Source organism: Scyliorhinus torazame, chromosome 6 (assembly GCF_047496885.1).
Source record: "Scyliorhinus torazame isolate Kashiwa2021f chromosome 6, sScyTor2.1, whole genome shotgun sequence".
Lineage (NCBI taxonomy): Eukaryota > Metazoa > Chordata > Chondrichthyes > Carcharhiniformes > Scyliorhinidae > Scyliorhinus > Scyliorhinus torazame.
Window position 1 is genome coordinate 134,582,293 of NC_092712.1, and position 13,542 is coordinate 134,595,834.

General features: G+C 46.0%; 1 protein-coding gene across 1 annotated transcript in view; it reads left to right on the forward strand.

Annotated features, from left to right (window-relative positions):
• The window catches only part of cntnap2a (contactin associated protein 2a), a 2,812,093-nt gene that overhangs the window by 2,448,042 nt on the left and 350,509 nt on the right, over positions 1 to 13,542 (forward strand). The gene's annotated exons all lie outside the window — the stretch shown is intronic.

Below are 13,542 nucleotides of genomic sequence, written 5' to 3' on the forward strand. Positions count from 1 at the left end.
TGTTCACACCGGTGGATGTAAATTTTGAAATGTTTTGGGGCAGTGAATTGTGAGGCTGTCACTCAAATTAGAATGGCTTTGCCGAACAAGTTTCTGCACAACCTGGCTATCTCACTTGGTAGTTAATGTGACTCTTAATCCCAAGATCATGGCCTTGAGCTCCACGTTGGATGATGAATTTCATATTTTATTCAAGAAGGGAGTAAGTGAGCAAGAAACGTTTGGACAAGGTAGTTTGCGTACAATTCTTTTGCAGATACTGTTTGTTCCATTATGAAAATGGTGTAGCTGACATATTCATTGAAGCCATCCGGATTTAGCATTTAGTGAATATTGTTGCTGGGTCTGCCACTTCATTCTCAGTGACATTTCCCCCTTTTTTTTTGCTATTTTAGTCTTAATTTTGAGGCATAATTTTAGGGATCAGCAAGCAGTAGTTGCAACTGCAGCTTCTGCATCACTATGTGCGGAAAGTATTTCCCCTAGTGTGTGGCACAAGTAAACACAATCTTTGACCTTTCACATTTATGTGCTCACACTTCCTGTAACTTGTTGACTTCACAGGATTAGATGTAAAATAGGACCCGCAGTCACAGCTATGCTAATGGTCTAACATTAATTTAGAATGGGTGAATTCCCCTGATGATCTCAACAAAGGTACACCACAAGAACTCACCAAGGCTCCTTCGGCAGCGCCTTCTAAACCCCGACCACTACCACCTAGAAGGACAAGAGCAGAACAGACATGTGAACTCCACCATCTGGAAGTTCCCTCCAAGCCACTCACCATCCTGACTTGGAAATATATCGCCATTCCTTCACTGTTGTCAGGTCAAAATCCTGCAACTCCCTCCCTAACAGCACTGTGGGTGCAACCTACATCACAGGGACTGGAACAGTTCAAGGAGGCAGCTCACCATCACCTTCCAATGGCAATTAGGGATGGGCAATGAATGAATTTTTAAAAAATGCTGTGTCCAAGTCAACTTATAATGTGGAGATGCCAGTGTTGGACTGGGGTGAGCACAGTAAGAAGTCTTACAACACCAGGTTAAAGTCCAACTGGTTTGTTTCAAATCACTAGCTTTCGGAGAACTGCTCCTTCCTCAGGTGAATGAAGAGGTATGTTCCAGAAACATATATATATATAGACAAAGTCAAAGATGCAAGACAATACTTTGAATGCGAGCATTTGCAGGTAATGAAGTCTTTACAGATCCAGAGAGAGGGGTAACCAGGTTAAAGAGGTGTGAATTGTCTCAAGCCAGACAGTTGGTAGGATTTCACAAGCCCAGGCCAGATGGTGGGGGATGAATGTAATGCGACATGAATCCAAGGTCCCGGTTGAGGCCGTACTCATGTGTGCGGAACTTGGCTATAAGTGTCTGCTCGGTGATTCTGCGTTATCGGGCGTCCTGAAGGCTGCCTTGGAGAACGGTTACCCGAAAATCAGAGGCTGAATGCCCTTGACTGCTGAAGTGTTCCCCGACTGGAAGGGAACATTCCTGCCTGGCGATTATCACGTGATGTCCGTTCATCCATTGTCTTCAGGACGCGCGACAATGCAAAATCGCCAGGTCCAAGGTGTTTTAGAAGTATATTAAGGGAAGGAGGTTGAGCAGGGTAAGAGTAAGGCCCATAGGGACCAACGTGGAAATTTGTGTGTGGAACCGGAAGATAGAGGTAAGGTTTTAAATTAGTACTTTTCATTTGTATTCACTATGGAGAAGGATGATGTAGGTATTGAAATCAGGGAGGCGCACTGTGATTTACTTGAACAACATAACATTGAGAGGGAGGAGGTATTAACTGTTTTAGTGGGCCTGAAAGTGGCTAAATCCCTGGGCCAGGTGAGATGTATGCCAGGTTGCTGTGGGAAGCAAAGGAGGAGATTTCAACGGCTTTGACAAAAATGTTTAAAACTTCTCCAGCCACAGGATAGGTGCCAGAGGACTGCAGGAGAGCTAATGTGATGCCATTATTCAAGAAGGGAAGTAGGGACAAATCATGAAATTACAAGCCAGTGAGTCTAACTTCAGTGGTAGGGAAACCCGGAAAAAAAACTCTAAGGGACAAAATTAATGTCCATTTGGAGAGGTAATGGCTAATCAAGGACAGTCAACATGGTTTTGTCAAAAGGAGATCATGGGCAGGATTCTCAACCGGAAATTCCCGCCCGAGGTCAATGGACCTTTAAATGGTCCGTGTCACGCCCGTGGCGATCTTGCAGCAGGCGGGCAGAAGAATTCAGCTCCATGTCTTACAAACATGATTGAATTTTTTGAGGAGGTGACTAAATGTGTACATGAGGGTAGTTGTGGCTGATGTAGTCTACATGGACTTTAGTATGGCTAGTAACCATGTGACAAGGTCTCACATGGGAGGTTGATGAAGAAGGTAAGAGCCCATGGGATCGAGGGCAATTTGGCAAACTGGATCCAAAACTGGCTTAGTGGCAGGAAGCAGAAGGTAATGGTTGAAGCTTGTTTTTGTGACTGGAAGCCTGTGGCCAATAATGTTCCGCAGGGATCAGTGCTGGGGCCCTTGTTGTTTGTAGTATACGTTAATGATCTGGATGTGAATGTGGGAGGTATAATAAGAAAGTCTGCAGATGACACAAAAATTGGTGATGTGGTAAATAGTGAGGAGCAAGGCTTTAGATTAGAGGATGATATGGACAGGCTGGTTAGATGGACAGAGGAGTGGCAAATGGAATTTAACCATGAAAAGTGTGAGGTAATGCATTTTGGGAGGACTAACAAGGCAAGGGAATATACAATGAATGGTCGGACCCAAGGAAGTACAGAGGATCAAAGGGACCTTGGTGTGCAAGTCCACAGATCAGCAGGACAGGTAAAAAAAGTGGTTAAGAAGGCTTTTGGGCTTGCTTGCCTTTATTAACCGAGGCATTGAATACAAGGGCAGGGTTGGAGTTATTTAAAATGCAGGTTAAGCTGGAGTACTAAGTGCAGTTCTGGTCACCACACCATAGGAAGGAAGTGATTGCATTAGAGAGGGTGCAAAGGAGATTCACCAGCATGATGCCTGGGCTAGAGTGTTTCAGCTATCAAGAGAGAACAAAGAACAAAGAGAACAAAGAAAAGTATAGAACAGGAACAGGCCTTTTGGTCCTCCAAGCCTGCAACAACCATGCTCCCTGTCTAACCTAAAACTTTCTACACTTCCGGGGCCTGTATCCCTCTCTTCCCACCCTATCCATGTATTTGTCAAGGCGCTCCTTAAGCGTCACTGTCGTACCTGCTTCCTCCACCTCCTCTGGCAGTGAGTTTCAGGCACCACTACCCTCTGTGCAAAAATCGTCCCTCGCACATCTCCTCTAAACTTTGCCCCTCACACCTTAAACCTATGTCCCCTAGTAATTGACTCTTCCACCCTCGGAAAAGGCTTCTGACTGTCTACTCAGTCCATGCCCCTCATAATTTTGTAGACTTCGATCAGGTCACCCCTCAACCTCCGTCTTTCCAGTAAGAACAAACCGAGTTTATCCAACCTCTCCTCATAGCTAACGCCCTCCATGCCAGGCAATATCTTGGTAAACTTCCTCTGTATACCCTCTCCAAAGCCTCCACATCCTCTGGTTGTGTGGCGACCAGAAGTGTACACTATATTCCAAGTGTGGCCTAACTAAGACTCTATTCAGCTGCAGTATGACTTGCCAATTTTTATACTCAATGCCCCGGCCAATGAAGGCAAGCATGCCACATACCTTCTTGACTACCTGCGTTGCCACCTCCAGTGACCTGTGGACATGTATACCCAGATTCCTCTGCCTGTCAATACTCTTAAGGGTTCTGTCATTTACTGTACATTTCCCACCTGTATTAGACCTTCCAAAATGCATTACCTCATATTTGTCCAGATAAAACTCCATCTGTCATCTCTCCGCACAAGTCTCCATCCGATCTATATCCTACTGTATCCTCTGACAATCCTCATCACTATCCGCAATTCCACCAACCTTTGTGTTATCAGCAAACTTACCAATCAGACCAGTTACATTTTCCTCCCAGTCACTTAAAAATACTACAAACAGCAAAGTCCTAGCATTGATCTCTGTGGAACACCACTGGTCAGAGCCCTCCATTCAGAAAAACACCCTTCCACTGCTACCCTCTCTCTTGTACTACCGAGCTAGTTCTGTATCCAACTTGCCAGCTCACCTCTGATCCTGTGTAACTTCACCTTCTGCACCAGTCTGCCATGAGGGACCTTGTCAAACGCCTTATTGAAGTCCATGTAGACAACATCCACTGCCCTACTTTCATCAATCATTTTTGTCACTTCCTCAAAAAAACTCAATCAAATTCGTGAGACATGACATCCCCTTCACAAAACCATGCTGCCTCTCGCTAATACGTCCATTTGCTTCCAAATGGGAGTAAATCCTGTCTCAAAGAATCCTCTCCAATAATTTCCCTACCACTGACGTAAGGCTCACCGGCCTGTAGTTCCCTGGATTATCCTTGCTACCCTTCTTAAACAAAGGAACAACATTAGCTATTCTCCAGTCCTCTGGGACCTCACATGTAACCAGTGAGGATACAAAGATTTCTATCAAAGCCCCAGCAATTTCCTCCCTTGCCTCCCTCAGTATTTTGGGATAGATCCCATCAGGCCCAGGGGGCTTATCTACCTTAATGCTTTTCAAGAGACTGGATTAGTTGGGGTTCTTTTCCCTGGAGCAAAGAAGACTCGGGGGACCTGATTGAGGTGTATAAAATTATGAGGGGCATAGATAAAGTGGCTAGGAAGGTACTTTCCCCCCATGTTGGAGGGGTCAAGAACTAGGGGGCTTAGATTTAAAATAAGGAAAGGAGATTTAGAGATGAGAGGATAGTGGAAATCTGGAACGCACTGCCTGAAAGTGTGCTAAAAGCAGAAACCCTCACAACATTTAAGAAGCATTTAGATGAGCACTTGAAATGTCATTGCATACAAGGCTATAGACCAAATGCTGTCAATGGGATTAGAATAGTTAGGTGCTTGATGGCTGGCATAGTGCGATGGGCTGAAGGCCCTCTTTCCGTGCTGTAAAACACTATGACTCACATATAGTGCCACAGAACTCACACCACATCTAGGAGCAAGAATTCAACATTGCATATCAGAATCAGAACCTGCAACAGGAGATTTCTGACAATGTTTTGCTGGAGTTTAGATTTAACAATTAACAAGTCCTGAAGAAGGAGGAGGGACTTCCTTGACATGTACATTTTCATATTGTTAGGAGAGCTGAAATTGCTTCACAGCTAGTGAATTTGTACTGAAGTGTTGCCACTAACAAGGGGCTGGTTTAGCACAGGGCTAAATCGCTGGCTTTGAAAGCAGACCAAGGCAGGCCAGCAGCATGGTTCAATTCCCGTACCAGCCTCCCTGAACAGGCGCCGGAATGTGGCGACTAGGGGCTTTTCACAGTAATTTCATTTGAAGCCTACTTGTGACTATAGGCGATTTTCATTTCATTTCTTTTTTTTTTCATTTCATATAGCAAGGTCACAAATATAACCAGTAACCAAATCTTCTTGGAATAGCACAATAAGATCCCACAATTCCACTTAAACAGGCAGATGTGAGTGGTTTAACCTCATGCAAAAATCTCGGCCTCCACGAATGCAGCACTCTGTCAGCATTGCATTGAAGTGCTGGCATTGATTAGGTTCTGAAGTCCTTGTGTAAGAAAAATAACAGATTTCCAGCTCCCAGCTGCTTGCTAGACATTTAAAAGGAAACATCGACATTGGTCATCAAGAAAAGTCTATGAGCCAGAATATCCTAATTTTTCAGCAGTTGGAGAATTTGAGTGGAAAAATTAAAGAATTTTATTTCATTAAAGCATTAATGTTACATAATTTGCTTTCGTCAATCCTTGGTCAATTTTAGTGTAAAACTACAAAAACAGCTGAACCTAAAGACGACAATATGTTCTGCCAAATTCCGCGACTGTCCTCTTCCCAAGCCATAATTTCCTTACCCCAGGTAACTGTAATCTGTATTTAACAATGGCATCACCTTATTTAAGGCCAATTCTGATCCCTTAGTCTTAACTTTCTGACTTTGTGTCCCTAACAGTGAGGACACACACTGCCCACAATTTTCCAGCCATTTAAAATCTCAGCAGCAAATCTCCTGCCAGAAGTATGAAGGTGGAGAATTACCTTTTTACTTCTTCTTAAGAATAGCACCTTCTCTAGTCAGCTGCCATAGAAATGAGTAACTCAATTTCCCCTGTCTTGATGCTGACATGTCTACAAAAGTAACATTCTCAGCATATCATCATGAAAAATTATTTATGCCGACGATACTGTCTGAACAACTCAGGCAAAATCTTTTCAGGCCAAAGGAGCCACTCTAAACTCCGAACCTGTCAAAATAGCTGAATATTTCGACAAGTGGAGACTGTAACCAAACCCAGCCAATCCATTCCACTTTGAAAATTGCAAGGCATGCAACACCCTAAATGTCATTGGAAAACAACGGTCATTTTACCTCATTCAAAAATCTTAATTTTAAGGGATTTAGATTTGTATTGGTAAACATTAGAAATAAGTTATAGTTTTAAGTGGGTTTAATGTAATTTGCTGTGCCCAGAAGGGTAAAATCTATACTTAGATGTATGCTGGACAAAAGTGTTTGTATGTGTTGGGATTGGTTAAGTTCCAACTGGGTTCCTATTGTGTTTAGAGAGGGCTACAGCTTGAAGAATAAATAAAAGGCATAAGCATGTGGGTGTTGCTTCGCAATCCGGGCCTTGAAAAGTAGAGAAGCTTTTATGTTTTAGTTTTCGCTAAATTTGTGGGTAGCTGGAGACAGGACCTCAGGGAGTGAGCATATCTAAACTCTGCCAGAAGAAAGACTGGACAGGACGTGAGCTGCAAAGAGACAGACTTCCTAAATTACAAGATAACCAGGGAACTGGGACCAAAAGGATGTTTAAGACAACTGAAGTTAAATGAACAGAGGCCAAGGTATTATTCAGAAGAATTCAGGAAAGATTAAACAAAATGTTTTGACTTGAAGAGACCTTTGCAGCAACCAGATTTAAAGTGGGACAGCAGCTTTCAAAGATAAATCAAATGTCTGATGCCATTTTAATACAATTTGGGAATCAAGAATTTATAAAAAATTTATTTAGAGTACCTGATTCTTTTTTTTTCAATTTAGCATGGCCAATTCACCTACTCTTCACATCTTTTTTGGTTGTAGGGGTGAGACCCAAGCAGATACAGGGAGAATGTGCAAACTCCACACGGACAGTGACTCGGAGCCAGAATCAAATCCGTGTTGGGGAATCGAGAGTTGAAGCAATTATGAGCAGTTTGCATAGCAGTCAAGGCAAAGAAATCCTAAAGGGATTGTTGTAAATTATTGGAATGGATTTGCTGTTAAAAATGGAGTGGAAGTTTCATTTAATAGTGTCATTTTGAAAACCTGGTCTAGATTTCAGAAGGCAAACTGCCAAGGGAAAGTATTATCATAAGAGCAAATTCTACATTGCGCTTTTGAGACTGTATTTTGGAAGCTCTTATGTGATCATCATCTGGGGGATTCTGAGAAGAAATCTCCAGACACTAACTGGGTTCAGAGGGAAGTGCGTGTATTTGACCGAAGTCAGCTTGTGTGCTTATAAGGGACTTTTTGTGTTAATGAGATCACTGTAGCTTAAGATGTGCTTTGTAACCGATGTTAATCCTGAAACCTGTGTGAAATTGGTTAGTTAAAGGGAGAGTAAAGACTATTGTATTATAATCCAATTTTTTCATGTTTAAAAAATGTTTTCTTCTTGTTGTTAGAACTAATTAGCAGTCCTGTGTCTCTGTTCTTCCACGTTTCATAAAAAAAACCATTGCACACTTTTGAGCTAGGATTCCATTCTGGGATCTTCCTCTCCAGTAATAACACCAACTGGGATTGTAATAGTCACGCCCTGTGAAGAAAATATGCTGCATGACCTAACTTCCACCTATCTTGCAATGACCCTTGTCGGCTTCCTAACTCACTACCATTATCTCCGAAAGACTGCCGAAAATACCAAACCACAAGAGAACATCATCCGCTTGGGCGGCACGGTAGCATAGTGGTTAGCGCTGTTGCTTCACAGCGCCAGGGTTGGGTTCGATTCCCGCTTGGGTCACTGTCTGTGTGGTGTCTGCACTTTCTCCCTGTGTCTGCATGGGTTTCCTTTGGGTGCTCCGGTTTCCTCCCACAAGTACCGAAAGACGTGCTTGTTAGGTAAATTGGACATTTTGAATTCTCCGTCTGTGTACCCAAACAGGCGCCTGAGTGGGGATTAGAACATAGAACATAGAACATAGAAAAATACAGCACAGAACAGGCCCTTCGGCCCACGATGTTGTGCCGAACCTTTGTCCTAGATTAATCATAGATTATCATTGAATTTACAGTGCAGAAGAAGGCCACTCGGCCCATCGAGTCCGCACCAGCTCCTGGAAAGAGCACCCCACCCATAGTCAACACCTCCATCCAACACTAAGGGCAATTTTAGACACTAAGGGCAATTTTTCATGGCCAATCCGCCTAACCTGCACATCTTTGGACCCGGAGGAAACCCACGCAGACACGGGGAGGATGTGCAGACTCCACACAGACAGTGACCCAAGCCGGAATCAAACCTGGGACCCTGGAGCTGTGAAGCAATTGTGCTATCCATAATGCTACCGTGCTGCCCTTAAGAACAAATAAATCTACACTAGATCATTTTACCGTAATCCATGCACCTATCCAATAGCTGCTTGAAGGTCCCTAATGTTTCCGACTCAACTACTTCCACAGGCAGTGCATTCCATGCCCCCACTACTCTCTGGGTAAAGATTAGGGGATTGGCGACTTGGGGATTTTCACAGTAACTTAATTTTACCAGTAACTTCATAATACCAGTACCAAAGAAGAACAAGGCAGTGTGGCTCAACGACTACCGACCGGTGGCTCTGACGTCTGTTAACATGAAATGCTTTGAGTGGCTAGTCATGAGACGGATCAACACCAGCCTCTTAGACGGTCTCGATCCATTGCAGTTCGCCTATCACTGCAACCGGTCCACAGCAGATACTACCAAAGAGAAAATGCTGGAAAATCTCAGCAGGTCTGGCAGCATCTGTCGGGAGAGATTTGTTTGGATTGACACAGGGCGATGGGGAGAGAGGAGGCAGTGAGATTAGTTTGCGGATTGATACAGGGCTATGGGGAGAGAGTGGGGCAGTGAGATTAGTTTGAGTATTGATGTTTCTCTTCCTACAGATGCTACCAGGCTTGCTGGAATTTTCCAGCATTTACTCTTTGGTTTCAGATTCCAGCATCCGCAGTAATTTGCTTTTTTACACAGCAGATGCTATCTCTCTGGCCCTACAGACAACACTCGAACATCTCGACAACAAGGACACGTCAGACTTTGTTCATAGACTACAGGTCCGCCTTCAGCCCCATTATCCCGACAAGACTAATAACCAAACTCTCCAACCTTGGACTTGACTCCTCCCTGTGCATTGACATCCTCACCAACAGAGGCAACAGCACCTCCTCCACAATAGTCCTCAACACCGGGGTCCCGCAAGAATGTGTGCTCAGTCCTCTACTGTACTCCCTATACACACATGACTGTGTGACAATTGATCTATAAGTTTGCAGATGATACAACTGTGGTGGGTCGTATCTCAAACAACGACAAATCAGACTACAGAAGGGAGATAGATCACTTGGTTGCATGGTGTACTGAAAACAACTTCTCTCTAAATGTTGGAAAGACCAAGGAACTGATCATCGACTTCAGGAAGCATAGCACGGCACATATCCCCGTCTACATGAATGGCTCTGAAGTGGAGATGGTGGATAGCTTTAAGTTCTTGGGAGTAACCATCACCAACAGTCTGTCCTGGTCCACTCACGTTGATGCAACAGTCAAGAAAGTCTAACAATGTCTCCACTTCCTACAGAAGCTATAGAAATTCAGCATGTCTGCATCGACTCTCACAAAATTCTACAAATGTGCCATAGAGAGCATCCTATCCGGCTGCATCACAGCCTGATATGGTAACTGCTCGGCCCAAGATCGCAAGAAACTGGAGAGTGTGGTGAAATCAGCCCAACATAAGCTTGCCATCCTCCCATTGATTCTGTCTACACCTCCCGCTGCCTCAGGAAGGCAGACAGCATTGTCAGAAACCCCTCACACCCAGGCTATGCCCTCTTCCAGAGCCTTCCATCAGGCAGAAGATACAGAAGTCTCACAACCCGCTCATCTAGATATGGGAACAGCTTCTTCCCCACTAGACTCCTCAATGACCCACCTTCGGACTGATCTGTTCCCTGGAAGAACACTATTCACAACGCCTTATGCTGCTCTTGCTCGTGTATTGCTTGTTTGGCCCTTGTTCCGCACTCTAACCAATCACTATTTGTTGATGTACCATTTCTCAATGTACTCTGTCGATTATTCTTTTGTCTATTGTGTATGTACTGTGTACGTTCCCTTGGCCGTACTTCGGTACATGTGACAAATATCAATCAATCAATCAATTTTTGTGTTAATTTAAGCCTACTTGTGACACTAATAAAGATTATTATTATTAGCTCACCAGTAGAAGTTGAGCTGAAAAAGAAAACCACCCTCCTTCGTACTTGTTCCAAACTCTGGTCTTCTACAAAGCTGAGTACTGTGCACATGTACAGGTCTCAAGCTGTCGCACCAAGCTCACTGGCACACAACTTCACTCAGTAATAAGGATAAGCTCTGGGAACTCTCAGATCAACTCTAGTTCAGTGGTTATCTGTCCTTTTAAATATAGCCCCTCCGTCGATTCGACAGGATGCAGCAACACCCAGAGAAATAACTTGTATCAGCAGTGTCATGATATCCAGTTCAGCATGTCATGGTGCAATCATACACACACTGATGGACAGGCAATTGGACCAACCAGCACACACAGAACATCGCAGCCAATCACCAGTAAGAGCACACGCACGAAAAACAGGGAACACCACAGTTCCCGCTCATTCTACCAGGAGATAGCTCAGAGCGCAGAGCTCATAGCGTGCCACTCAGACATAGACCATGTGATGAGTGCCTCACTAAGATAGTGATAGGGTTGGGTCCACAGGTTAGCTGGTGAAGCACGTACCCAAGCCAGTAATTAGTTGTTACCATTGATTAGACAATAAAACAGAGTTGTACCATCTACAGCTGTGTTGGATCATTTGTGCATCAGAACACCCAACACGACATGATACCAGTAGTGGACGCAAACCAGTGACTGTGAGACCTACCTGCACACTTTCAGGAATCCGCCATCCTGCTCCATGGAAAACATCAGCCCGCCGCAGCCGCTCCGAATTGCTGGCATCTCGGCGTAAACTGGAAGCTGTTTAAACAGCGCTTCCAGCTCTTCCTCGAAGCTACAGACAGGGAGAATGCATCGGACACCAGGAAGATTGCCCTCCTCCTCTCCACGGCGGGGCAACAGGCCATCCACATCTATAACTCCCTGGCATTCGCGGAAGGCGAGGACAAAACAAAATATAAGACGGTGCTTCTGAAGTTCGATGAACACTTCAGCATGGAAGTCAATGAGAACTTCGAGAGGTACCTATTCCAGCAGCGCTTGCAAGGTAAGGATGAGCCTTTCCAGTCTTACTTAACACACCTCCGAATCCTCGCGCAGTCCTGCGGCTATGGGGCCAGCTCCGACTCCATGATACGGGATCAGATAGTTTTTAGGGACATCTCGGACACCCTACGCCAGCAGCTCCTTAAAATAATGCAACTCACCCTAGCGACTGCCATCGAGACCTGCGTGCTCCATGAGAACGGGACCAGCCAGTACTCCCAAATCCAGGTGGCCGGCACGGCACGGGCCCCACGAGACGGAGCGGGTCCAGTCGATCGAGTTCCTCCCGGCCCGCGGCCCGGACGAGGGCGGCCATTTTGTGCGTTTTCTGAGGCCTCCCGCTCTTGTACGCGCCAAAAGAGGGGACATTGACGCAGAGGAACGTGATGGGCAGGCGCGCTCTACGCAGGACCGCACCGACCGCGCATGCGCGGTGGCGCAACGAACGCAACGAACGCCATGACATCACGACGTGTGGCAACTGTGGCTCCGCCGGCTTCAAGCGGCAATGTCCGGCCAAAGCACGACAATGCCTTCGATGTGGCAGGATGGGCCACTATGCTGCCTGCTGTCGAGCAGCTCAACCTGCCAACTCCCAACAATTCCGCCAGCCTCGCAGGGACGTGCGGGCGATCCAGCCCCCCTTCACTGAGTCATACCAGATAGTATGCAGACCAGCGATACCGAAGACAGGGAGCCCTTCCGCGTTGCGGTAATCCACAAGAAGCGGATGTCCCCAAGTCGGAACCACCAGCCACTGCCAGTGCACAGCATTGATCCGGGCGATGACTGGTGTGCCACCCTAACGGTCAACCGATCCCAGATCACATTTCGCCTGGACCCTGGTGCCTCCGCCAATCTCCTCGCATGGTCAGCCTTCCAGACCTTGAAGGTTAAACTACCGATTCTGCCATCCCACTGTCAGCTGGTCGACTACAATGGAAACGTCATCCCGGCCACGGGGTCCTGCCAGCTCGAAGTTAGACACAACTCACATAAAGCCACATTATCATTTGAAATCGTAGGATCCTCGAAGGACTCTCTGTTAGGCGCACAGGCGTGCAAGATCCTCCACCTCGTTCAGCGGGTACACACTCAGTCTCCAGAAGGCACGTCCGATTTCCCAGATGCAGACTTTAGGGCGCAGCTCCACTCACTCCTCACGCACAACCAGGAGGTTTTCGAGCCCTACACGTACAAAATACGGCTCAAACCGGACGCCACCACGCTCATTCACGCACCTCGTAGGGCCCCAGCACCACTCAAGGACCACCTCAAGCAGCAGCTGCAGGACCAAGGAGTGCTTTCCCAGGTCACGGAGCCAACGCCATGGGTCAGCTCCATGATGTGCGTCAAGAAGCCCTCCGGCGAGCTCCGGATCTGTATCGACCCAAAAGATTTAAATCACAGCATTATGAGGGAACACTACCCCATTCTCAAACGAGAAGAAATCATGAGCGAGATGGCTCGGGCAAAAATATTCACCAAGCTTGATGCCTCAAAGGGCTTTTGGCAGATTCAATTGGATCAGTCCAGCAGGAAGCTGTGTACTTTCAACACTCCATTTGGCAGATACTGCTACAATAGGATGCCATTCGGCATCATCTCGCCCTCCGAAGTGTTCCATCGCATCATGGAACAGATGATGGAGGGCATCGAAGGGGTACACGTCTATGTAGACGAAATTATCATCTGGTCCACCACACTGCAGGAGCACATCTGTCGTCTCCAGCGTGTCTTTGCACGGATACAGGATCAGGGCCTGCACCGTAACCGAGCCAAGCGCTCTTTTGGCCAGACTGAGCTAAAGTTTTTGGGGGACCACATCTCCCGGTTGGGTGTGCGGCCGGATGTCGACAAAGTGGCAGCCATCGCAGCCATGCAACAGCCGTCAGACAAGAAG